Source organism: Protopterus annectens, chromosome 17.part0 (genome assembly GCF_019279795.1).
Source record: "Protopterus annectens isolate FY-2018-M chromosome 17.part0, PAN1.0, whole genome shotgun sequence".
Taxonomy (NCBI): domain Eukaryota; kingdom Metazoa; phylum Chordata; order Ceratodontiformes; family Protopteridae; genus Protopterus; species Protopterus annectens.
In genome coordinates this window covers 82,461,211-82,487,158 of record NC_056751.1, presented here as the reverse complement: position 1 = coordinate 82,487,158, position 25,948 = coordinate 82,461,211, and the positions used below count along the sequence as shown (strand labels likewise).

The 25,948-nt window shown below is 42.7% G+C and overlaps 1 protein-coding gene and 1 non-coding gene across 2 annotated transcripts in view; one reads left to right on the top strand and one right to left on the bottom strand.

Annotated features, from left to right (window-relative positions):
- ZCCHC7 (zinc finger CCHC-type containing 7) overlaps positions 1-25,948 on the bottom strand; it is a gene marked incomplete at its 5' end in the record, with an annotated part of 2,015,093 nt that overhangs the window by 1,353,827 nt on the left and 635,318 nt on the right. The gene's annotated exons all lie outside the window — the stretch shown is intronic.
- Positions 18,269-18,338, top strand: TRNAM-CAU. Its single transcript has one exon. It is a non-coding gene; the product is annotated as a tRNA-Met (tRNA).

Below are 25,948 nucleotides of genomic sequence, written 5' to 3'. Positions count from 1 at the left end.
TAACTTTGCTTCAATCTCTCTGGCTGTTACTTCATCCCTTTGCATATCCTGCACATTTGAACTCATTATCCTTTCTTTTAAGTCTTCTATCCATTTAGCATCTTTGTTATGCTCCATAAGGTCTTCATAAATATTTCTCCAAAATGTATCTATTTCTTCTTTTTTTGGTGGTGCTTCTATTCCTTTTGCCTTGTTTCCCAATTTTCTATAAAACTTTTTTTGGTTATCAATAAATTGCTTATTTTGTACTTTATATTTATCTGCATATCTTCTGATTTTTTTCTGCCTGTGCTGATATTTTTACTTCATTATTTGTGATCATGCACAATAGATTCTGATCTGTTCTGATGTTGTGCATTGCTTTTATCTCATATATCTTTCTGAGATTTTTGTTCATCATTTCCCTCTTCTATACTGCGACACTTCTTGTCCTAATTGCTTTACAGTTTTCTCTATTCGATATTTCCATGATGGCATTCAATTTCTCCCTTTCTTTTCCCTTACTACCCGGTATTTTTGTGGTTAGACTTAATTAATTTAGCTGCACAGTAACATCCTACTTACTTGTGTTATATTGCATGAATTTCTGTGGACAGTCCTAATTATTGTGTTCATTTGTTTTATCAAACTTCTAACTTTTGGGTATTATTAACTTTCGGTAATTTGTTTCTTTCACTGATCTTAATATGTCTGTCCATCTCTATTAAATCAAGCAACTCTTCTCTTAAGTTATTTTCCTCTAAACTGAGGACATATTCTTTGTTCTCCATTTCCTGTGGGAATTCTATAGGTAGTTCCACAGCATCTTCCTGTGCCATATTATTTTCAGTTTCATCCTGCGTCATCCACTGCTCTTTCATATGGGAACTCATTGGCCTATCACCTCACAACACTGACTGCGTCAGAGTTGCCACAATTTACTGTTCCTCCCCTTGCTATGCAACTCCAACTGGATGTTCACATTGGTTTTCTATGGAAGGCTTCAAAGTAGATCTCTCCCTTTTTAATTTCTCCAAATCCCTTGGGTTTCTAATACAATCACAGGAATGGACCCCATTCCTAAGTCAAAGTATGATTAAAGTTCATGAAATTAGTATTGTTTCACTCTTTGATGTCAGCCAAAAGTGTTCTTCGTAGCACCTGCAATGTGCCCAGTAATGACTCCTTCTGCAGTTCGTATGGAGTTTCATGTATTGGTAGCATATCGAAATAAGATTTTAGACTCTTTTATAAGACCCGTTGCTCCTACTACTATTGGAACTATACGGATATATTTCTTCCACATTGCTCTCGTTTCTGCTTGCAGATCCTGATATTTTATAACTTTATGTCTCTCTGTGTGCAGGACACTGTAGTCCCTGGGTGTGGTGATTTCAATAATCAATGCTACTTTTGTCTTCTTTTCAAAGACCACTATATCCGGTTTTATAGCCCAGATCTTTTGAATTGTTGGTAATGGATGATCCCATGTGATGTAGACTTCATTTTCTATGATGCTTTGTGGCTCATGTTTCCAGTCCTTTTCGGTCACTTCAAAACCATGTTTGCACAATCCCCAGTGCAACAGTTTCGCCACATTATTGTGCCTTTCAGTATACAGTCCTTCTGCCATTAGTATGTCTCAACCAGCAACGAGGTGTGCGACTGTTTCCAGTTCAGTTTTACAAAACCTATATTTGTCTGTTTCTCCCACATGTCCAATGGACTTTGTACACCAGCATGTACATAGCCCACTGTCTTGAGCCACCAATATTAACCTTTCATCGCTTGATTTGAATTCACCTCTCCTTAACCATTCCTGCGTTCATTCTTCATCAACATGAGGTTCTTCCAGAAGTTTTCTATACTTGCAACTATATTTATGCATTTTCCACATTTCTTGCCTTTTCATCTGATCCTTCACCTTATATTCTTTCTTTTGTTTTTAGGCACATTCAGTTGCTGCCTGATTTTTATCTATTTCTGGTTTGATTTCCATTCCTGCTTAACGCCGATATGCTTCTGCTAGGTTAAGCAGGGAAGTCATCTTAGATTTATTCTCCTTATATTTCAAAACTTTCACTACATTTGGGTCTTGTGAGGTCAGCAGATATGTATGGAGTCCCACGACTGCAGATCTGTATAAGTAATAAATTTCAAGGAGGCCCATCCCTCCTTCGGAACGGGGAATATATAATCTTAGTATACACTGATTTTTATAGATCATATGGTGAGCATGAAGCATCCTTCTTGTTTTAATACCTAATCTGTCCAACACATTTTGGGGCCAATCAATCACTCCAAAACTGTAAGTTAGGACAGGAAGAGCAAATTTGTTTATTGCTTGGATTTTGTTCTTAGATGTCAATGCTGTTTTCAGGATTAATTTAAGTCTTCTAAAACATTCCTAAGTTTTACTCACACTTGTTCATGTTTTATTGCTGATCCTTCAGTTCCCTAGAATTTATACACTCCCTCTTGCTCAAGTTCTTTTATTTCACATTTTAGTTCCAAACTGATGTTTTCCTGGTTCTGCAGTTTTCCTGCATTAAAGGTTGCTTTTGCACATTTATCAAGGCCAAATGACATTCTGATATCATCTGAAAAAGTTTTGACAACCTGCAGCTGTGCTTTCAGTTCCTCATATGATGAGCTATAAAGTTTTAAATCATCGACAAATAGAAGGGGAGAAGTCTTTAGACTTTGTTGTTTTCTAGTAGCCAAATTGTAGCCATGGCTGAAGCTGTTAAGTTAAGGGCAAGACAGAACAGCAACGGTGACGGAGAGTCACCCCGGAATAACCCCCTTTCCTTTATCATGGTTTAATTGCAAAGTGGTCTGCCATTGTTTCATGGTCACTGTAACATAGTCGATGAGGTCCATAATGATTCTTTCCATGGTCTTACAGATGAGGTTAGTCCAAGATTATGGGTCTATAATTCCCAGGGTCAGTTGATGGTCTCCTTCTGTGCAGAAGAATTACCACTGCTATCCTCAATTCTGCCAGAACATAGCCAGTCTGCAGGCTGTGGTTAAACAAGGATCCAGGTGGGTCTGCTAGGTCATATTTTAAGTTCTTTAAAAGGCAACCTGGGATGCTTTCTGGTCCTAGAGAGGCTGTGTTTTTTGCTTTTGGAAGTGCACAGATGACCTGTTCTCTTGAGATAATAGGCTAAGGAATGGTGGCAAGTATACTTTGGCGGATGACTGGTGGGGACATAGGGGTGGAATTTACGCCAAATCTGTTAGCTAGCCGGTTGGCTAATACCTCCAGCTGAGTATTAGTTATACCATCCACACCCAGTTCAGCACATAGCTGGGTATTCCTCTTCAGATTTCAGATGCAGTTAAAGAATGCCTTCTGATTATCCTTAGCTAGGAGGCTATTTTTGCTTCATAATTAGCTTTGGAGAATTGGCAAGATCTCTAATTTGTTTGTTTAGACTAGAGCCGGATTTCTTCGTCTGCTAAGCCAGTTCCCTGTTGTTTTTGGAAATTAGTTTCTTTCTTTTCTATAGCCTGTTTATACTAAGGGTCCACCAGAGTGGCTTGTTTTTCCAGCAAGACTTGGTTTTAATCCAGTCAGATACAGCTGATTCTATACATCTGCTTAAGTGGTTACACAGGGCATTGGTATAGTCCTCTGCATAGGATTCTGTGATATTTGTGTTCAAGGGGGCGTTTAAACTTCTTATACCGTTGTTCAGTGGTAGGTAACTTGTCTTGGAAAAATTATTAAGCATTTTTGAGCTTGCTGGGGTATCAGACCTTATAATTACATCGAAAGAGATTGACTTAGGTTCATAGGTAGGTACTAGGCTATCTGCCCAAAGGCATTTATAAGCTTAGCCAGAATGTGCTGGCTTTTGCCGCCCCCTTAGATTAGTTCCCTGTGCCTCTGTCCAGCAGAGCCACTGAAGTGATCCCCGGGGTAAACTTTCTGTTTCTCATCCACTCATCAAGGTTTCTCTTGAAGAGTGTTAGTGAGGAGCTCTGCCTAATGTAGAGTGGAATCTTGTTCCAGAGTATGGGAAGTTTCTGGGACAGGAATCTATCCTTCCAGCATGTCCTATTTATTATTGTGGTGAGGTTTAGATCCCTAGAGTGTGTGGCTCGAGGGGATATGGTTTTCTTTAGGTGGAGCATGTCCATCAATTCTGGGTTGGACATGGCCTTATATGTCAGGCAGTGATCACCTCTGAGTAGGCGTTATGCAACCGAGTACAGTTGGAGTTTCTTCAGTCGAGTTGCATAGGGCATCTGTTTGAGGCCAGTGATCCTCTTGGTGAGGTACCTCTGTGGCCATTCCAGCTGTTGCAGGTGTCTTGTAAGGTACATCCAAAATGGGGCGTTGTACTCTATGATGGGTCTGATGAGTGATGCATAGAGGGGCACAATGACCTCTTTTGATCTGGATGCAAACCCTTTTGTGGTTAGGTGGGCTACATAGAAGAATGTTCTAACCACTTCGGCAATGTGATTATCAAAGGAGAGATTACTATCTACTTGGATCCCCAGAGCCCTTATTACATCTTCCGTATTTAGGGGGCTACCACCTATGTGGTAGTTTGTGGGTACTTTGTTTTTTCCAAAGGGGATGACTATGAACTTTTTGGCATTTAGCTTGAGGCCATGGTTTTGACACCAGGCATCTGTCTCAGTGAGACCCTTTTGGAGGATGTCTGTGTCAGCTGGAGAGTCAATTGTAGACCCTAGTTTGCAGTCATCAACGAACTTGGTCAGCCATAGTCCTCCTGTGCTTGCCTGTACCTCTGAGAAGTATATGCTGAACAGGAGGGATCCTAGGACTGAGCCCTGGGGAACACCACTTGTAACCGGTTTAGAGTCAGACCTAGCTCCCGCAACTCTTACCATGTGGGCTCTATCCGTGAGCCAGTTGGCAACCCATCTCGTGATGTAGGGGTTTATATTCAGGCTGGTGAGCTTGTCTATAATACCAGAATGGGGAATGGTGTCGAAGGCATTTGCGAGGTCTAGGTAGGCTGTGCGGACCACCTTTCCCTCGTCTATAGCCTTGGTAACTGTCTCAAAGAAGTCCACCAGGTATAGGAGGCATGATCTGCCCTTAACAAAGCCGAACTGGGTAGGGTCCAGTGTTTGGAGGTTCCCAATTTCTCTGTTAATGAGATCCATGGCAATGTGCTCCATAGCCTTGTAGACCAAGCTAGTCAGGCTTACAGGGTGATAGTTCCCAGGGTCTGTTGTGGCTCCCCCTTTGTGGAGTGGAATAACCATTGCTGTGCACCACTCTATGGACACATAGCCTGTGGAGAAGCTGAGTTTGAACAATGTGTTTAGGCGAGGGGTTAGTTCATCTTTGAGCTCATGTAGGACACAGCCTGGGACACCAGCAGGTCCCATTGATGCTGTGTTTTTGGCTTTGGAGAGGGCTGTTTTAACCTGAGTGTCTGTGATTTCAGGGGCACTACATTCTTCTGGTATGGTTATGGGCCCTTTTGGGGGTGGGGGGGGGGGGTTGAAGTTTGCACTGAACCCGTCTGCCGGGATGTTGGCGATATCGGTCGGTTCAGTGTATTTTGTGCCATTCTGCACTAACTCCAAGCAGACCTGAGAATTGCCACTTAGATTCTTGACATAGCTAATGAATGCCTTGTGGTTATCTTTGGAGTCCTTGGCAATTTTTCTTTCGAAGCTAGCCTTGGATGATTTTATGAGGGATCGTAGTTTCTTGCTGATACTGATCAGGGATGTCTTCCTTTCTTGGGATTTTACTCTTTTCTGTACTAGTTTCCTCCATCTATTGTACAGTTTGTTTATGGCAGGGGTCCACCAGACTGGTTTACTTTTCTTGGAGAAGTGAGTCTTGGTTTTATTTGGGATAGCAAAGTCCATGCATTCTTGTAGGTGTCCATAGAGTGCATTAGTAAGGATTTTGCAGCTTGGGCAGCATTATCCTTTACTATGGGGGATTTGAAACTTTCCGCCTCGGTGTTAAGTAATGTAAAGTTTGCTTTTGAAAAGTTTTTCACACTGGTTTCTTTGACCGGAGGTGGGGGCGGAATGTGGATATCCAGAGTGATTAGTTTATGGTCAGATCTAACCAGCGAGGGGTTGACCTCCGGTGTGGAACACTGGTCGCCCATGTAGGTGATGACCAGGTCCAATATGTTGTCACCTCTGGTGGGGGTGTTGACCAGCTGATCCAGGGCATTTGAGTTTTTAAATTCTAGGAAATGTTGGGCAAGGGAGTTAGTACTTCAGTAGTTCTCCCAATTAATGTTTGGGTAATTGAAATCACCCAATATCAGGGGGTTTGGTAGGACCTTTACGTTTCCCAGTGTTTCCAGAAATGCAGAATGGGGGTCCTGGGACATGATGGGTGATCTGTAGCAAGCTACAATTTGAATTGCAGTTCTGCCCATTGTTAGTTGCACGTGGATGATCTCTGAAGCATTGTGCTGTGCCACTAACCTGGAGGTGAGGGTATCCTTGATGAATATGGATACGCCCCCGCCGTTTGTATTTCGGTCTGGGTTTTGTGGCCGAAATGTATGGTATGATTTGTAGCCTGGTAGTGCTGGAGTGCTCTCTGGACATTAAACCAGGTTTCTGTTCCTGCACATATATCGATTTTCTCCATACTGAGGAGTGCCTGGAGTGCGTGCATTTTGAGGTTTAGACTTCTGGCACTGAGTAGCATTACCCTCAGTTTTTTGTTACTTGTGCTATTTATGGCGGTGGGTTTGTCTTTTGAGCCTTGCCTAAAAATGGCACCATGGGGGTGGCAAGAGCCTTGGCCAGTATTCGAAAGCCTAAGGGTGACAGGTGCAAGCCCTCTCTAGTGAAGCAGTGTGGCTTGTCAAGCATGTCATCCCAGGCTGACAGACACTGGATCCCTTTTGAATGACACCAGAAGCTTAGCCAATTGTTGAAATTGATAATTTTTTCTTTATACCGTGGTATCATTCTTGGTGAGGGCAGGATACTACTCAGGGTCAGGGTCATACCGGCCTGGGCTACGTTATCAGAGAGCTCTTCCATATCTCTTTTCATGTAGTCCAGGGAGGTACGGCTCAGGTCATTCACACCACTAACATGGACAATGACAGAGTCGTACTTGTTCTGGAATGACCTGAGTGCTTGTGTTATGTGGCAGATCCTGGCACCGACAGGCAGCTAACAGTAACCTTCTCCTTGTTCAGCCTAGTGAGTGGAACGTCAGTGTGCCTGACTATAGAGTCACCTATTACTAGTGTGTTGGGTATGTTATTTTGCCTTAAGGGCTGTGATTGCGTGGCACACTGGTTTTGTGAAGTGTGTGTTTCATGGTTTGTGTTGGGGGGTGGAGGTTGCTTGGATGTCTGCTTTGGAGGTCTTTGTTGGTTTTGCAGATTTTTATTTAGAGCCTCCGAGTATGTTTTCATGTATTTATGTGTGTTTTTTATCGGTGCTCGTTTCATAGGTCTATGTGAGACTGGTGGTGTGATGCAAGTAGTTCCCTTCTCCTCTTGACTGTCTGGTCCATTCTTGAGTTGAGAGAGCTTAGCCTCCAGATTGGCTGTATAATTGCATCTCTCGCATGCATTAGTGTTTAGTGGCAGGAGGAGAGGGTTGTCTTTGTACATGAGGCAGTTGTAACATTGCCTCAAAATGCCCAGAATCACCAGTTGGACCGGACAGTACACATGAAACTGCCCTTTGGACATGCCTGGATAGGTACAGTGAGCTGTTTTACTGACTGGCTGGTAAGGTCGAATAGAGAGCCTTGTCCTTCTCTACAGTATAGGGGGGGGGGTCTAGTGCTAAGGTTTATTAGTGCTTGCTATGAGTTTTGAGCAAGTGCCGGGCTGAGAAGTGAATGGTTTGAGTGCTTATAGTCCAATCTTATCAGGGAGAATATCACACGGGGGGGGGGGGGGGGCAATACTCTCCCATGTTACTGAGTACTATGTCTAGGATATTTGAGACCATCTTGGGTGTGCTGACTAGCTATTACAGAGCATTTGCATTGACAAAGGTCCAAGAACCTCTGAGCCAGCATGTTTGTAGTCATGTACATTTCCCAGTCGATGGTAGGATAATTGAAATCACCCATGAGTAAAGTTTTGGGCTGTATGGTAAGTGACTCCAGTAAGTCTGGGCATGCAATATGACTTTCCTGGTTTATGGTGGGGGATCTATAGCTAGCTATGATGTGGTAAGTGATTTTGCCTGTGGTTAACTGGACATGGAGTAGCTTGAGTGAATCACACAATTTGACAAGCCTTTAGGTGTACTTATCCTTTATGAAGACGGATACACCTCCTCCTCTGGTTCTTTCACTCTCAGTTTGTCATTATAGCCCTGCACAACCAGGGTGCTTTCTGTGGCTTTGAACCATGTCTGGGTGACTGCACAGATGTCAGCATCTTCCAAGTGCTTCCAGGGAGTGCAGTATCTTGTTTAGGCTCCAAGCATTAAGCAGCACTACCTTGAGTTTATCTAGAAAGGATTTTCTTAAGTTGGGAGTTTGGTTATTTTTGACACTGCCTAAAAAAGGCACATTAGGGGTGGCTAATGCCTTTGCCAGTATCTGAAAGCCTAGAGGAGACAGGTGCAGACCATCTCTAGCAAAGCAGTGTGGCCTGTTGACCAGGTCTTCCCAGGCTGACAGATACTGGATCCCTCTGGACTGACACCAGAAGCTAAGCCAATTGTTAAAGTCAATCATTTTTTGTTTGTATTGTGGCATCTTCCCTGGAGAAGACAGAATGCTGCTTAAGGCTAGGCTTATATCTGCCTGTGACACAATCTAAGAGCACAGTCACATCTCTCTTCATAGAGTGCGGAGAGGTATGTCTCAAGTCATTCACCCCCACATGGACTATGACAGAGTCATACTGGTACTTGTGGTTGAAGGACTTGAGTGTTTGCATGACTTGACGGATCCTGGCACCTGACAGACAGCTAACTGTAACCCACTCATTATCCAGCCTGGTGAGGGGAACATCCGTAAGTCTCACTATGAAGTCTCCTATGACCACTACATTAGGTTTTGTGGTGTTATGCCTTATGGGCTTATTTGATGAGACAATGCTGTGTGTTTTATGTTTTCTTTTTTTTTTTTTTTTTTTTTGCATTGTTGTGTGCATTGGTGGTTTCTGAAGGCATCATTTGAGAGGCCTCTGGTCTTTTGGTAAGTAACTTGGTTTGGAGCCCAAGTGTAAGAAAATCACACACACTAGCTACAACAGCTATAAAACTATCAGATACAATGTATTACAGTGCAGTTAATTACTTAAAGCAGCAGTAGACAGCACATTTTTTTTAAGTAAAGCAAAAATGAAAAACAGCAAATAACAATACTCCCTCCTGGTAACAACCTCCCTAGTATCGAACACCTACTCTCCTGGGCATCCACTGAATTCACCCAAGAAACTTTTATTCTCAGTGACTTCAACCTAGATTAGCTCTCCTGTACTACTAACAACCCATCCAACTTTATTAATCTCTATTCCTTTACCCAGACCATAAACTGCCCAACACGTATCGATAAACACTCCAACAAGCACTCTACTTTAGACTGGATCCTGACCAACAGACCCAAGCAAGGTCACTTAGCCGGATACCTGCCATTTACCCTCAGTGACCACTACCCAGTGGCATCTGGTGACTTCAAATCGAAGGGGGGGCTGCAGGAAACAGCTGAATGGGTGGGGCCAATGGGAAGGGGTGTGGCCAACTAGAAAGGAGAGGAGCTATGCTCAAAACCACAAAAACTGGAACTTTAATTAAATACGCTTCCCTGGGTGTCAAACCATCATTATGAAAGTCCAATCAAGACAATCTGAAGTGTAGAAGAAAAAAAATATTTCAATGCATTAGCTGCATGACAGCTTACTTAATATCTAAATTTAAACAAAAAGGCTGTGAGGCATGAAAAAATAAATTACTTTTTAAATACATTACTGAAATGCCAGTCAAAATCAAGTACAAGTAAAGCAAGCAGCACTCAACTCAAACCACTTCTCCTTGCACTTCAGTTCTAATTATAATTTATATTCAGCTTTATAAAAAGTACCAAGTAACATGCTGAAACTTGCATTCTCTGAGATACCCCCCACTTGTAAAAATGTTTCTTATCCAAAAAAGACCTGCTGCCTGACAACAACTATCTACTTGTTTCATTGGGAAAACATGATCAAAGTAAAAAATGAACAGCAAACAAAAAACAAGCTCAAGATACATTGCTTAAAGGATTACTGCACAGGTTATGGACCACACATCGTAGATTGGCATTCTGTTTAGTTTATGGGTAAAGCCTGCAAAGATGACTGCAAGTCTCCAACAAAGGTAATGAGCTTCTTAAAGTACTGTAATTCTGTCCTTTATTACAAATACTTACTTATGCATTTCAATATCCGAGGCTTTTATGTTATCTAGTTATGTAAATATTCTCTGCATGGCAACAACAAAAAGGCTTTCAATGTTGGTAATTCTTTAACAATATGCTTATTAAAGCTTACTTGCATCTTACAATCTCAGACAAGCTTACCTGATGGTCATGAAAGCATTGCTGCTTAAACACAGAGCAATGGGCACTTTCTGAATAATAAGAAGCATAATCAACAGTATAAAAATATGACAAAAAAACAGAACATTCTGCAAAATCAAGCAAGGACAGATGAAAAGCCACTGTAGTACTTGTGTCTACTTTGGATGGGGGGATACTCTGCACACTTAAACTGCATAAAGTACAGTTTTGTACCTACCATAAATGTAGATGTTCGAAGATCCACATTGCTGCAGTCCTAACACTTGGGTAGTCCGCTGTCCTCGGTCGGCCCGAATATCAAAGTATAAGGCTGACGTCGGTCAGGGCGCATTTGACTGACGTCAGAACGTCAGGGTACAAATGCGCATGACCGACGTCATATCCTCAGTCTTTTCTTGCCCCAGATGTCAGAAGACCCTAAAAATAAAGGTCAAAACCAAAAGACAGCAAACAACCAACCAACCACCCTTGCACTAACTATATGTACAATATATATAATATACACAAAATGTACAACCCAACCCACACAACCACCTCTAACTACAGAGGGGAAGGAGGGAGGGTAAATTGGACTGCAGCAATGTGGATCTTCGAACATCTACATTTATGGTAGGTACAAAACTGTACTATGTTCTTCATCTCACATTGCTGCAGTCCTAACACTTGGGTAGAATCCCAAAGCAGAAGTAAGGGAGGATGGCTAACTACAAGGAAGCAGGAGCTGCCAAAATGCCCTGCAAAACAGCAGTGGCAAAACCAGCCCTGGACTTAGAGTAAAGTGGCAGGTGATAATGCTTAGAGAAAGTATGCACAGAACACCAAGTAGCTGCCTCCAAAATATCCTTGGTTGCCACTCCCCTCAAAAAAGCTGTTGAAGTGGCAGTAGCCCTAGTGGAATGAGGCCTAATCCCAGTTGGAATCTCCTTGCCATGATGGGAATAACAGAAAGCAATGCAAAACCCAATCCACTTAGAAATAGTTTGTTTTGATACAGGCTTGCCCTGAGAACTCAAAGCAAAAGAAACAAACAACTGCTGAGACTGCCTGAAACCTTTAGTTCTGTCCAAATAATAACGCAACTGCCTGTGGACATCTAAAGTGTGCAAAATCTTTTCCCCTTTATTTTGGGGATTTGCATAAAAAGTAGGCAAATGAATAGTTTGGTTTAAAGCCACACTAGAAACCACCTTAGGCATAAAGGAAGGATTAGTACGTAATGATACCCTATCCTTATGGAAAATCAAGAAAGGCTCAACCGCCATAAGGGCCTGTAATTCAAAAACCCTTCTTGCAGAGGTAATGGCCAACAAAAAAGCAGTCTTCCATGATAAATATTTCAACTCAGCAGTAGCTGCAGGCTCAAAAGGTTGTAGAGTGAGTTTCTCCAACACAAAATTGAGATCCCAAGCAGGAGTAGGAGCTCTTCGTGGGGGTCTTATATTCTTTGCCCCTCTAAGAAATTGCTTGAACAAAGGATGAGAAAACAATGGTGGGTCGCAATCATAGTGAGCTGAAATTGCAGCAGCATGAACTTTAACAGAAGAGAAAGACAAACCATTGTCTAGCAACTCAGTAAGATATTGAAGAGCCACACACAAATTAGGCTCAGAAACATCAAAATCTTTTGCTGCACTCCAAAACAAAAATCTCTTCCATTTGTCTGCGTACACTTTCCTTGTACTAGGCCTCCTAGCTTCCAAAATAACATTTAAAACTTGCTGAGGAAGTGGAGGCCCACTATGGTTCAAAACAGAATATGCCAGGCTGTTAGGTGCAGAGAGTGAAGCTTGACATTTAGCAAATGGCTGTCCTCCTGCGACAACAGGTGTGGAATCGAAGGCAAAGGCCATGGAGGCTTCCGTACCAGACTTCTCAGTAATGGGTACCAGTGTTGTCGAGGCCAATCCGGAGCTATCAAAATCATCCTTGGCTTGTCCTGTCTGACCTTTAGAAGTACCTTTAGGAGGAGAGGCAGAGGTGGAAAGGCATACACATGAAGATTGCCCCAATTGAAAGAAAGAGCATCCACTCTCCAAGCTGTGGGATGAAACTTTTTGTGCAAAACCTTGGCAGCTGATGGTTTAGTGGAGAAGCGAACAGATCTATGTCTGGAGTCCCCCATGACACTGCCATTTTCGAAATACATGAGGATCCAATTTCCACTCGTGGGGATCCATAATTGTCTGCTCAACACATCTGCTAAGGAGTTCTGTGCTCCTGGCAGAAACCTTGCCTGAAGATTGAGCTGTAAACTGAGAGCAGTCTCCCACAAAATCATTGCTTGCCTGCATAGAGGATAAGAATGTGTTCCCCCTTGCTTGTTGATGTACCACATGACAGTTGTGTTGTCTGTTAGAATCAACACCTGCCCTGGAAGAAGTAATTCCTTGAAAGCAATTAATGCAAACTGGACTGCTAACATCTCCTTCATGTTGATATGTAGATGTTGTAGTCTGACAGGCCACTTGTTTTGTATCCACTTTCCATTTAGATGAGCTCCCCAAGCTATGTCTGAGGCATCTGTCGTTAAAACCTGACTCGCCTCTGGCCGGGTCACAGAGAGTCCCTTGTTTAGGTGACATTCCTGAGCCCACCACAAAAATTCCTTTTGAATGCAAGGTATTATTTGAATGACAGTGTCCAGATCCTGGCAGTGCTGTGTCCATACATTTTTGAGATACCACTGTAGCTTCCTCATATGCAGTTTGGCATTGGGAAGTACCAGAATACAAGATGCCATGAACCCTAAGGCTTGAAGGACTGTCCTTGCAGTCAGCCCGGACTGATGAGATAGTTGATGGAAGTAAAGGGATAGACTCTTTTGTTTGTCCGGGGTTAAAAAGGCCACCTGGGATGCTGTATTCAGTCACACACCCAGAAAGCACATGTCTTGAGAGGGTACTAGACTGGACTTTATTTCGTTCACAGAATACCCTAGGCATCTTAGCACTGCTATCACATAATCCAAATGATGAAGAAGCTCTTCTCTTCCTTGAGCCAGAATTAGGCAGTCGTCCAAATAAGGATAGATCTGTATACCTTTTAGCCTGAAGAAAGCTATCACTGGAGCCAGAACTTTCGTGAACACTCTGGGCGCAGTAGATAAGCCAAAGGGCAATGCAGAGAACTGATAGTGAGAAGTCCCAGCTCGAAAACGCAGATATTTCCTGCAACTTAGTCTGATAGGAACATGAAGGTAAGCCTCCTTGAGATCCAAAGTTACCATCCAATGATCTTTGCCCAGCAGAGGTAAAAGCTGCTGCAACGTCAACATTTTGAACTTGGGAATGTCCAGATAAGTGTTGAGGATAGATAAATCCAAAATTGGTCTCCACGTGTTCCCCTTCTTTGGTACTAGGAACAGGCGAGAATAAAATCCTAGGCCCACTTCTGGCAGAGGGACCGGCTGTATGGCCCCTAGTCGGAGCAACAGAGAAACCTGTTTGTGAGCCTCTATTCTTTGTTGAGGAGGAACGTCTGGCATGCCTTTGAAAGGAGGCAAGGTATGGAAATAAAACCTGTAGCCGTGGTGTATGATATCCAATACCCATCTGTCCTGGGTAATTAAACTCCAATTCTCTTTGAAAAGTGCCAACCTTCCCCCCAAAGGTGCTGCCAGACGAGCAGGCTCTGGCAGCTGAAAAGGTAGGTCATTGGGTCTGCTTACGAAAGGACTGACCCCTGCCCTCACCCGAAGCCTGTGCAGGAGAACTCCCTGTCCTAGGCCTGAAAGAGCCCTGAGCTCTGCCCTTACCACGTCTAGATCTACCCCTAGACTGTGGATCAAAAGAAGGATACGTCCACCCTTTAGTAGGCCAATTTCTACTAAACTTTGGAGGCTGGACCTGCAAAAAATCTTTAACAGTCTGCATAGACTTAGCCTTGTCTTCCATTTTCTTTAAAACTGTCTCAACAGGAGGACCAAACAACACGTCAGATTGTAAAGGAGCATCTAAAATCCTTGTTTTAACATGTTCAGACAAATTCTGATCCCTCAGCCAGGCGTGCCTGCGAAGAACTGACCCAGTGGCAGCCCCCCTAGACGAGGCCTGTACAGCATCAAAACCACATTGCAAAGAATGCTTACCCACCTGTTCAGAAACATGCACTAAATCTTGCAACTCCTTACAATCAATACCTACTGCCAGAGCATCAACCTTAGATTTCAATTGTGAAAGGAGATAATTTTGGTATTTCAACATGTGAAACTGGCAATTCAGAGCCCTCATAGCAAGAGTGGAAGAAGTATAGACTTTCTTGCCCCATCTATCCAAGGCCCTAGCCTCCTTGTCTGCAGGAACCGGATTCTTAACAACAGAAGCCTTAATACCTTTAGGCCCATGGCTAACAGTTTCTGGGTCTGCCCTAGGACTCTTAAAAAGATACTTATGAGCTTCAGGCACCCTGTAATACCTATCCGGCTTAACAGGAGCAGGAGGCAAAGAATCAGGATTAAGAGAAGCTTCCGTAAAAACATCTTCCACTACATCCAAAACAGGAGGTATAGCCAAAGGCCTATGCTGGGGTAACAACAGAAATTCCCTAAGCCTCTTCCTGGAGTCAGAGAAGTCCTGACCTTCCCACTTAAAATGCTCCCTCATGGAATGAAGAGTTTCCGAAAAAGAAAAATCCTCAGGAGGAGTAGCAGAAGGAGTAGAATCATCCACATCAGAATCAGAATAAGGAGAGTACTCCTGCAAGTCTTCAGCCGAAGACTCTGAAACATCTGAAGCCTGCTCCAAACCCCCCAGCTCAGGCTCCACCCTAGGCCTCTTATCAGGAGGGGGCATAGAACCCCTAATCAAAGTAATCAAATCTTCTGCCATCTTAAGCATATGCTTCTTGGGCACAGTACCTGAAGAGCTAGGGGTAACACTAACTGAAGCTAAACCTGGCCTGCCCCTGGGGGAAGCCTTTGAAACAGAAGGAGAGGGCCTAGCCACCTTAGGAAGGGACGGAGTATAGTAACATGAGAAGCCCCCTCAGCCTGACTAGTCTCCTGAGAGGCCACATCTTGTAATAATAAGGTCTCCCCCTGGGAACACAAAGAAACCTCCGGTGGAGCCACCGGCTCCACCGACACCTCTAAAGAACCGCGTCTGGTACAGACGGTTCTTCTAGCCTAGGCTTAACTGCCTTGTCCTTGCGCTTCTTTGAAGAAGCGGGCGTCGGAGCATCCGACGGCATTTTATAGTTACACCGCTTCCCAAAGACTAACCTCGCACAATCCAACCTTCTCTTTATAGTGCGTTTATTAAATCTAGCACAAGAGCAACAGCCAACAACGTCGTGCTCAGGCCCTAAGCAAGGAATACACAAAGTATGATAATCTTTATGCGGTATCTGTTTCCCACAAGAAATGCAATTATTAACTTTTTCTGACATCCGGTAAATGACTGAGGCAAGAAAAAACGAAAATATTCCCCAACGGGGTACTTAGCCAACTTTGAACTCGGCCTGAAACTTCTAAATCGAAAAATCTCAGAACGCCAACCGGCACTTGCAACACTGCTTCTGCATCGGACCATGCGGCAAAAAAGACTGAGGATATGACGTCGGTCATGCGCATTTGTACCCTGACGTTCTGACGTCAGTCAAATGCGCCCTGACCGACGTCAGCCTTATACTTTGATATTCGGGCCGACCGAGGACAGCGGACTACCCAAGTGTTAGGACTGCAGCAATGTGAGATGAAGAACATCTGCTCCTTGCCTTGCTTGGACACATCCAGAGTCACTACATGGAGGAGTGGAAGTATGTCACAACTTGAAATATCTCTGGCTGACTGCGATGGCCCTGACACATTTGTCATACCTCTTAACCTCAGAGCAAGAAATCTGGACAAAGCCATACACAAAAGTGGGACAAAGGCCCAAAAATAAGGACAATATTTAAAGATTGCTCTTATAAACTTTCAAATAGAATAAGTAGGTCTTGCATTCGTATGAATTTTCTGAAGGGTATGAAATCTGAATCTCAAATGTCTGCCATTATTTTCTTACTTCATTCTTTAATGATTTGACACTAATTTGCCAGAAAACTACAATTTTATGAAAAATGGACCAAAAATGTGATGCAAAAATATAAAATAGCCACACAGTACAGCTGGGAACCTGCCAAAGGGACACTTTTTAATATTAGTACTGCTAGCTTGAGCAGCTAACAAAATAAATGAACTTACATGCATTTCTGAAATAAAAGTAATCGATAACTCTGATTATTACAGTTATTTATGAATTGTAAACCCTCCACGGTTTCTTCCAAAGGGAGAGCAACATTCTGAGCCAAAATCTGAGACAGTTGAGAGGTTTGGATATGCCCAATTCTATAAAGCAATTTGCACGTACCTCTCAACCTGTTAACATAGGAAATCTGGACAAGGAAAAATGTATTGGGGGAACATACAAACAGTACTAAAACTTGCTGATGTATAAACTTAGTTGATAGAACAACAGGTCTTGCTTTAGCATGCATTTTTCTGAAGGTTAAGAAGTCTGAAACTCAATGAATGTCATTATTTAGTGACTTAATTCCTAAATGATTTGCCAGACAAACTAAAAAATAAAAAGCAAAAAGCTATTAATTCTGTGAAAATCTGGACAGTTGAGCAGTATAGTTCAGCCGAGCCGGGGCTGTCTGAGTTTGCCATCCTTCCCCCTTACAAAATCATGGTCAAATGGAGCCAACCCCTGCAGCCATTCCAATGTCCCATTACTTTGCTATTTCACCCCATTTACCATAAACAATGCAATGCGCATACTGCTTTACTTCTACAATGATTTGGATTTCATTTGAAAATTTTATTTTGTATTTTACAGCACAAACACTAAGACATCTGCTGAACAAAGCAATGCAGTCTCACAATGAAAATAGACTTAGCATTAAAACTCTGCCCTTGAAACTCACATTCATTGAAACATCACTGAAATCCACATTCAAAGAAAATACATTCGGGTAGTATAAAGATTAACTTTGGGCTGTTTTCACATGATAGGCCCCTTGCACACAAAACACACGTGTTGTGTGATACACCTTCCTGACTGTATTAAATTATATTCCTTGTATAATACATTACAGTTGTTAGACAGTGTTTAAATTTGTTTTGAAAATTTTTCCAGTAAACAATGAAACAAAATGCATGCACCAATAATGACAAAACTGCCCAATTGAGAAACATTTCCATCATAAAAGTCTACTCAAACTTATACAATTCACCAGTATCAGTAAGCATGCGCCAATAATGACAAAATTGCCCAATTGAGAACATTTCCATCACAAAAAAATCCACCAGTATCAGTAAATATGCACAATCTCTGCAGAAGTAAGTCATCTAAATAATTCCACATTAAAGAGATCTGTAACTAAAGAAGAGGTTGCTGCTAGCAAAACTTTATATTTCATTGTTTCATCTATAAATAATCTATAATCTATAAATAAAGTGCCTGTTGCCCCTGAGGAATAAATTACCTATATTACATAAAAAAAGATAAGCTAGTAATATTGCAATAGGAAATGGATGGTAAGGGAATGCCTTAGCGAGACATATTACAGGGGTTCCACAACATGAATTTAAGTTCATTGTATTGGAATGTGTGGTACCTAGAATTCGTGGGGGGGCATGGCCCTACCTATTAGAAAAACTGGAACTCGCATGGCAGTTGAGACTGAATTCCATATACTGGCCAGGACTAAATGACAACCTGTCTATTAGTAGCCTTTTAAAACTAAAAGCTCTTATAAGACATTGAACTTGTAGTAATAGGTTATGTGAAGGTAATAGTGTAGTGGTTATCACATCTGCTTCATACGTAGAAGGTCCTAGGTTCAATTCCTAGTGGAAGCTGTTCGTTTACTTTTCATTACTTTATTGTTTTACAGTTTCATTTGTTTATCTTTTATTGGCATGTTTACTGCGGTAATAGAATGCTATATTTAATTACATTATATTAAATGGATTGGTTTTATTGTACTGTTTAAAATTTTTTAAATATCTATGACATACTTTTGAACTTGAATACTGCTGCTATTTGATTTTGTTTCAGGACATACTGTTGCTTTAAACTTTTTAAGTCTGTTTCAGGATATGATGTCATCCTTACAGGGTTTAAAACAAACTGGGCTGTTTTAAAATTTGTATCTGATGAAGTCTCTGTAATGTTGGAATATTGAGATGAAAGCACATATATATTTTATTGTTTAATACATAAAAAATGTGCTTGGTGGTTTTAAGAAGTGGTCTGCCTCCTCTACACTCATTTTTGTGGATTTATTCATTGACTTGGTTTTGAATCTCTCAGCTTCGCGGCACAAGAAATCTGGAAAAAGCCAAAATATATCAGGGGGGACAAAAGCCCAAAAACCAGAGACACATTAAACATTGTTTGTATAATCTTGGAAAGTTGCTAGAAAAAAATATGCTGTTTTACCACCAAACATTTTATTGCCCAGTCTTGAACCCAGGTCCCTGTGCAAAACACTCAGAGTAACATACCACTTTGCCAAATCAGCTGTTTTGTGAAAGACAGGAAGACTGAAACTTAAATGGCTACCATTTAGTGAATTCAGTTCTCACCATAACTGTCAACCTCTTAGCACAAAACACCTGGACAAACCCAGTAATGGGGGGAATACAGCCCTCACATATTCAGTGAATTCAGTTCTCGCCACAGCTCTCAACCTTAGCACAAAAAACCTGGACAAAGCCAATAATGGGGGAATACAGTCCCAAAAATAGGGACAAATTTCAAATATTCATCTTATAAGCTTAGAAAATTGCTAGAATAAAATTAAGGTTGTTACTATGTACTTTCTGAAGAATATGAAGTCTGAAATTCAAATGCCTGTCAATTTTATTTAACATTTGTTAACCAGGAAAGTCTGACTTGGAACAAAAAAACAATATTAGCAGAGGCCCAGGGAGAAATAATGCAGACACATGTCTTTGTAACATGGGAGGACACAACAGCAAACACATAGAAACACAGGGAGGACATGCAGACTCTATACAGAAGGAACCCCAGTCAAGAATCAAACCAGAGAACCTGTAGCTTTGAGGCAACAATGCTACCACTGCACCATCAAATATCTAAGGATGTAAACATTCAGAAACCACAGATGTTATGAGGAACAGAAGAGAACAAAATATGAGATAAAAAATCTGCAAAAAGTTCACAAATGGTGGTGGGTAGGGAATTCAGGATGTTGTTACCTGATCAAGCCTGATCTCTAACCACACACAGGTTCTCTGTAGCCATCAGCATAAAGCAACTGGGGCATTTTACACACACACACACACACACACACACACACACACACACACACACACACACCTCCGTTCATGGTAAGCCAGTTACAAAACTCCGTTCATGGCAAGGCAGTTAACCCAGCAGCAATAATCAGACACAGCAACAATAATCCTTCAAGGCAGCAGCAATAATCAGAAAGCTAACTTCAAGTCAAGGCAGCAATTCGCCTGAATGCACAATTCTGATTTCTGGTTCCTGTTACTCATTCCAACATTTAAGACTGCAGACCTTGCAATCCGATCCCCTTCAAGTCTATGCGGTGCTATCACATAAACTTCTGGGAAATTAGCAGTCTGCTGCCTTCTTCCTGAATCCGGACTGAGAAGGCAGCAGTCCGGATTATGTTATGTAGGAAATTTAGGAATGTACCATTGTGTGTCACAGCTGTGGGGGCTGCAGTCCTATATCACGAGCTGCCACTACCCAACATTTCTTTATAAAAAACGTGTTTACCCATAAAGTAACATTATTTACAAACACATTACCACCAAATGTGGGGGGGGGGGGAGCAGAGGGAATAGAGTCGTCTGCATCAGAGTCTTCATAGGTAGATATGGGTAAATCCTGGTCATCAGAGGAAACAGAAATTTCAGAATCCTGGTCAGAAGTATCATAAACAATTTAGTCCTAGGTCTCTTAGAGGTTGGCTTCCCCTGATTAAAGTAATAAAGTCTTCAGCCATTCTTATCATTTGTTTTTTAGGAATAGAGGCCTGACCATGCGGTCTGTGCATCAGTCTTCTAGGCATGGTTCGAATTTTAGGTCTTGAAGAAAAAGATGGTGTCGGTTTAATATGCAAGTCAGTAGGTCTGAATACACCCTCAGAAGCCGGTGCCTGCACAGCGGCTCCGGACCCATCCAAGGTACAGACATCCGCAGGATCCACAGTTGAAGCATCTCGTGGCATACCGGACTCCGAATGGGTCTCAGTAGAGGCCTGCGAATCTGAAGTAGTGGGTATCAGGGGCTGCAAAAGCGCCTCACTGAGTACCGGCACTGGCTTAGGAGAAGCGTCGTCGGCAGCTTTGGACCTAGGCGGCCTGTCTCTGTCTTTATCTTTGAGTTTTTTCAGAATGTCGGTAGTCGGATGGCTTACCGAAGACATATCTGGATAACTGAACCGAGTACCAAAATATTTAGAAGCGTAAATATACAGACGATGAACAGTTCGTTGCTTAAATAAGGCATAAAACCGACAGCGAGGTACGTCGTGGTCAAGGCCTAGGCAAGGAATACAGTACGAATGGAAATCTTTATGAGGTATTTGCTTTCCAAAAGAAATACAATTCTTGACTTTTACTGACATCGGTTTAGAGCAAGAAAAAGTTGCCCCAACGGGGTACTTAGCTTTAGTTCAAGACTTCGGTTCTGAAACTCAAAAACGAAAATTTCAGGAGTCGGCCGACCGGCACTTGCGAACTGCTTCTGCTTCGGGCACCGCACTGCAAGAAAGACTGGTGTAATGGCATCGGCTGCATGCTTTATACCCCTGACTACCTGATGTCACGGAAGATGAGACAGCAACCGACGCAGGATCCAAGACTTTGATAATCAGGCCGACTGAGGGCTACTGCAAGCAGATAACCCAAATGTGATGATTGCAACATCATGCTCTTCTCTTGCTTCTTTTGTAACTTATCTCTACTCCATCTACCACCTTTGCCATCAGCTCTCTCAACTTGTAAATAATGCTTTACTTCAGCTTTTTTTTATTCACTACAGAGCTGCTCCATTAGCAGGTTTTTAGTTTCCCACCATCTGGTTGTGTTTGTTCATCAAGGTAGATCTTCCCCAAGGATCTACACCATTAAACACACAATTCTTATGGAATGTTTCTTCTTGATATATGATGTTTTTGTTGGGCGGCCATGGTGGTGCAGCGGTTAGTGTTGCTGCCTCACAGCAAGAGGTTCTCCGGGTCGATTCTCGGCTGGGGTGCCTTCTGTGTGGAGTCTGTATGTCCTCCCTGTGGTCGCATGGGTTTTTCTCCGGGTGCTCCGGTTTCCTCCCATATCCCAAAGACATGCAGTAGGTGAATTGGTCACTCTAAATTGGCCCTAGGTGTGTGTGTGTGTGTGTGGTGTGTGTGTGTGTGTGTGTGTGTGTGTGTGTGTGTGTGTGTGTGTGTGCGTTTGTGTGCCTTCTGTGGAAGGTTGGGCACTGGGCTGGCAACTAGACACCGTAAAACTCCACTGCCAATCATGAGCAGACAGATGATCCGCTGTGGCGACCGCTAACCGGGAAAAGCCAAAAGAAGAAGATATGATGTTTTTGCTATTGTAGAAATGCATAATATTTTGTGATGTTTGTTTTTGATTTGCAAAATTGCATGCTAATTTGTTCTAATCTGTGTATCTAAAATCTACTTGTATTGTATTTTTCTGTGGAGCTTTTCTCTCTGGGCCTCCACTGAAAATGGGCCTCTGGCCCAGTTGGACATTCCCAGTCAACAAAATGTAATAAATTATAAATAAATAAATAAAACTTAAGAAACTGCTAAAATACAGTTGCAGTTAATAAGAGAAGTGAAAAAATATTTATTTTTGTCTTCTGAGTAACTGATTGCTCCAGGTGAAAGCAGAGTCTCAACACTCCCAAACAAAGTTACCAAACAATGAGCACCTCTGAGTAATTATGTTACTTCAACAGTTATCCAGCAAATACTGGCTAAGGCTCTTGCCACCCCCATAGTGCCTTTTTTAGGCAAGGCTCAAAAGACAAAACCACCTCCATAGACAATACCAGATACAAAAAAAACTAAGGGTAATGCTACTCAACGCCAGAAGTCTAAACCTCAAGATGCATGCACTCGAGGCACTCCTCAGTATGGAGAAAATTGATATCTGTGCAGTAACAGAAACCTGGTTCAAGGCTCCAGAGAGCACCCCAGCACTACCAGGATTCAACTCATACCATACTTTTCGGCCCCAGAACTCGGACAGAAATACTAAAGGCGGGGGAGTATCCATCTTCACCAAGGATACCCACATCTCCAGGTTAGTGGCACTGCACGAGGCATCGGAGACCATCCAGGTGCAACAGTGGGCAAAACTGCTTTTCAGTTTGTAGCCTGCTACAGATCACCCACCTTGTCTCAGGACCCCCACTTGGCATTCCTGAGAACACTGAAGAATATGAAGGTCTCACAAAACACCATGATTTTGGGGGATTTCAACTACCCAAACATTGACTGGGAAAACTACTCAAGTCACATCTCCTTTGCCCAACGGTTCCTGGAGTTTATAAACTCAAACACCATGGAACAACTGGTCACCACTCCCACAAGAGGGGACATCATATTGGACCTGGTCATCACCAACATGGGGGACCACTGTTCCACACCAGAGGTAAACCCCTCGTTGGTAAGATCAGACCACAAACTAATCACAATGGACATCCACATTCCGACCCCACCCCTGGCCAAGGAAACCACTGTAAAAAATCTCTCAAAAGCAAACTTCACACTTCAAGACCAAGGTGGAAAGTTTCAAAGCCCCCAGGCAAATGGAAAATGCTATCCAAACCACAGAATCCTTTACAAATGGCACTCTATGAGCACCTACAGGAATGCATGGATCATGCCATCCCAAGTAAAACCAAGACTCACTCCTCCAAACACAGAAGACCAGTCTGGTGGACCCCAGCCATAAATAAGCTATACAACAGAAGGAGGAAACTATTACATGAGAGGGCAAAATCCCAAAAAGGGAAGGCATCTCTGATCAGCATTAGCAAGAAACTTCGCTCAATCATAAAATCATCGAAGGCTAACTTCAAAAGAAAAATCGCCAAAGACTCTAAAGATAATCACAAGGCGTTCTTTAGCTATGTCAAGAATCTGGGTGTCAACTTTCAGATCTGCTCTGAGCTGGTGGAAAATGGCACAAAATACACTGAACCCACTTGCATTGCCAACATCCTGGCAGACAGGTTCAGTGCAAACATTACCCCCCCTTCCCCCCCAAAAGGGCCTGTGTCTATCCCAGAAGAATGCAGTCCCCCAGTCATCACAGACACACAGGTGAAAGCAGCCCTTTCCAAAGTAAAAAACACAGCATCAATGGAACCTGATGGTATCCCAGGCTGCGTCTTACACGAGCTCCAAAAAGAACTAAACCCTCACATAAATTCATTATTCCAACTCAGCCTTACCACAGGTTATGTACCCAAAGAATGCCGTATAGCAACAGTAATCCTGCTCCACAAAGGTGGCGCCACAACGGATCCCGGGAACTATCGCCCCATAAGCCTGACTAGCCTGGTCTGCAAGGCTATGGAGCGCATTATCATGGATCTCATAAACAAAGACATTGGGAACCTCCAGACACTGGACTCTACCCAATTCAGCTTTGTTAAAGGCAGATCTTGCCTCCTAAACCTAGTTGACTTTTTTGAAATAGCTACCAAAGCCATAGATGAGGGAAAGGTAGTCCACATAGCCTACCTGGACCTCGCAAAGGCCTTCGACACAATACCCCACTCTGGCATCATAAATAAGCTTACCAGCTTAAAGATCAACTCATAAGTCACAAGATGGGTTGCAAACTGGCTCAGGGATAGAACTCCCATGGTCAGAGTTGCGGGTGCCATGTCGACTCTAAACTGGTTACAAGTGGCGTCCCACAGGGCTCAGTCCTGGGACCCCTCTTGTTTGGTATATACTTCTCTGAGGTACAAGCAAGCATTGGAGGACTGTGGCTGACCAAGTTCGCAGATGATTGTAAGCTGGGAGCCATAATCGACTCTCCGGCTGACACAAGCTTCCTCCAGAAGGGTCTTACAGAGACAGATATCTGGTGTCAAAACCACAGCCTTAAGCTAAATGCCAAAAAGTGCATAGTCATTCCTTTTGGGAAAAACAAAGTGCCCACAAACTACCACATAGGAGGTAATCCACTAAGTACGGAAGAAGTAATTAGGGATCTGGGGACCCAAGTAGATAGTAACCTCTCCTTTGACAATCACATTGCCAAAGTGGTTAGAAAAACCTTCTATATAGCTCACCTAATCACAAAAGGGTTCACATCTAGATCAAGAGAGGTCATTGTGCCCCTCTACTCATCGCTCATCAGGCCCTTAATTGAGTACAATGCCCCTTTTGGGATGTATCTTACCCGACACCTGCAACAGCTGGAGAGACCTCAAAAGTACCTCACCAAGAGGATCGTGGGTCTCAAACAGATGCCCTATGCTACTCGACTAAAGAAACTTCAGCTCTACTCAGTTGCTTACCGCCTACTCAGAGGCGATCTCTGCCTGACATACAAGGCCACGTCTAACCCGGAATTGATGGACATGCTCCACCTCAAGAAAGCCAAATTCATTAGAACTACACGCTCCATGAATTTAAACCTCAGCACACAATAAATAGGACATGCTGGAGGGACAGATTCATATCCCAGAGGCTTCCCTCGCACTGGAATAGAATCCCGGTTCATGTTAGGCAGAGCCCCTCGCTGACCCTCTTCAAGAGAAATCTTGATGAGTGGATGGGAAATCGTAAATTTACTCCTGGGATCACTTCTATGGCCCTGCTGGACAGAGGCTCGGGAATCTAGTCTAAAAGGGTGGCGAAAGCCAACACATTCTGGCTAAGCTTATAAATGCCCTAGGGCAGATAGCCTAGTACCTACCTATGAACCTAATACATAGTTAGAAGTCTATTTGAGATGTCAGCAGCTTTTTAGCACTGACTGTTCCAGTGAAAATTAGGCATTCACAATACAGTACTCTAGGCCTATGCCTCTGTTACAGTTCCAGACTTGTGCAAAACTCTAAACCTGTGTGACATTTCCAGTCTCATGCAGTATTCTACACCTGTATAACATTTTCACTCTCATGAGGTACTCTACACCTACACCTATATGATAATTCCCCTCCTGTGTGATATGCTACACCTACACCTGTGAGATATTTCCAGTCTCATACAATACTCTACACCCATACCACTGTGGCATTTCCACTCTTGTGAGATACTCTGGTACTTACATCTGTGTGATATTTCCACTCTTCTGCCGTAATGTATACTTACACCTGTATGATATTTCCACTCTTATGCATTACTGTATACCTAAACCTGTGTGATATTTTCATTCTTGTGCAGTACTCTACACCTATGCTTTCATGACATTTCCACTCTTGTTGTGGT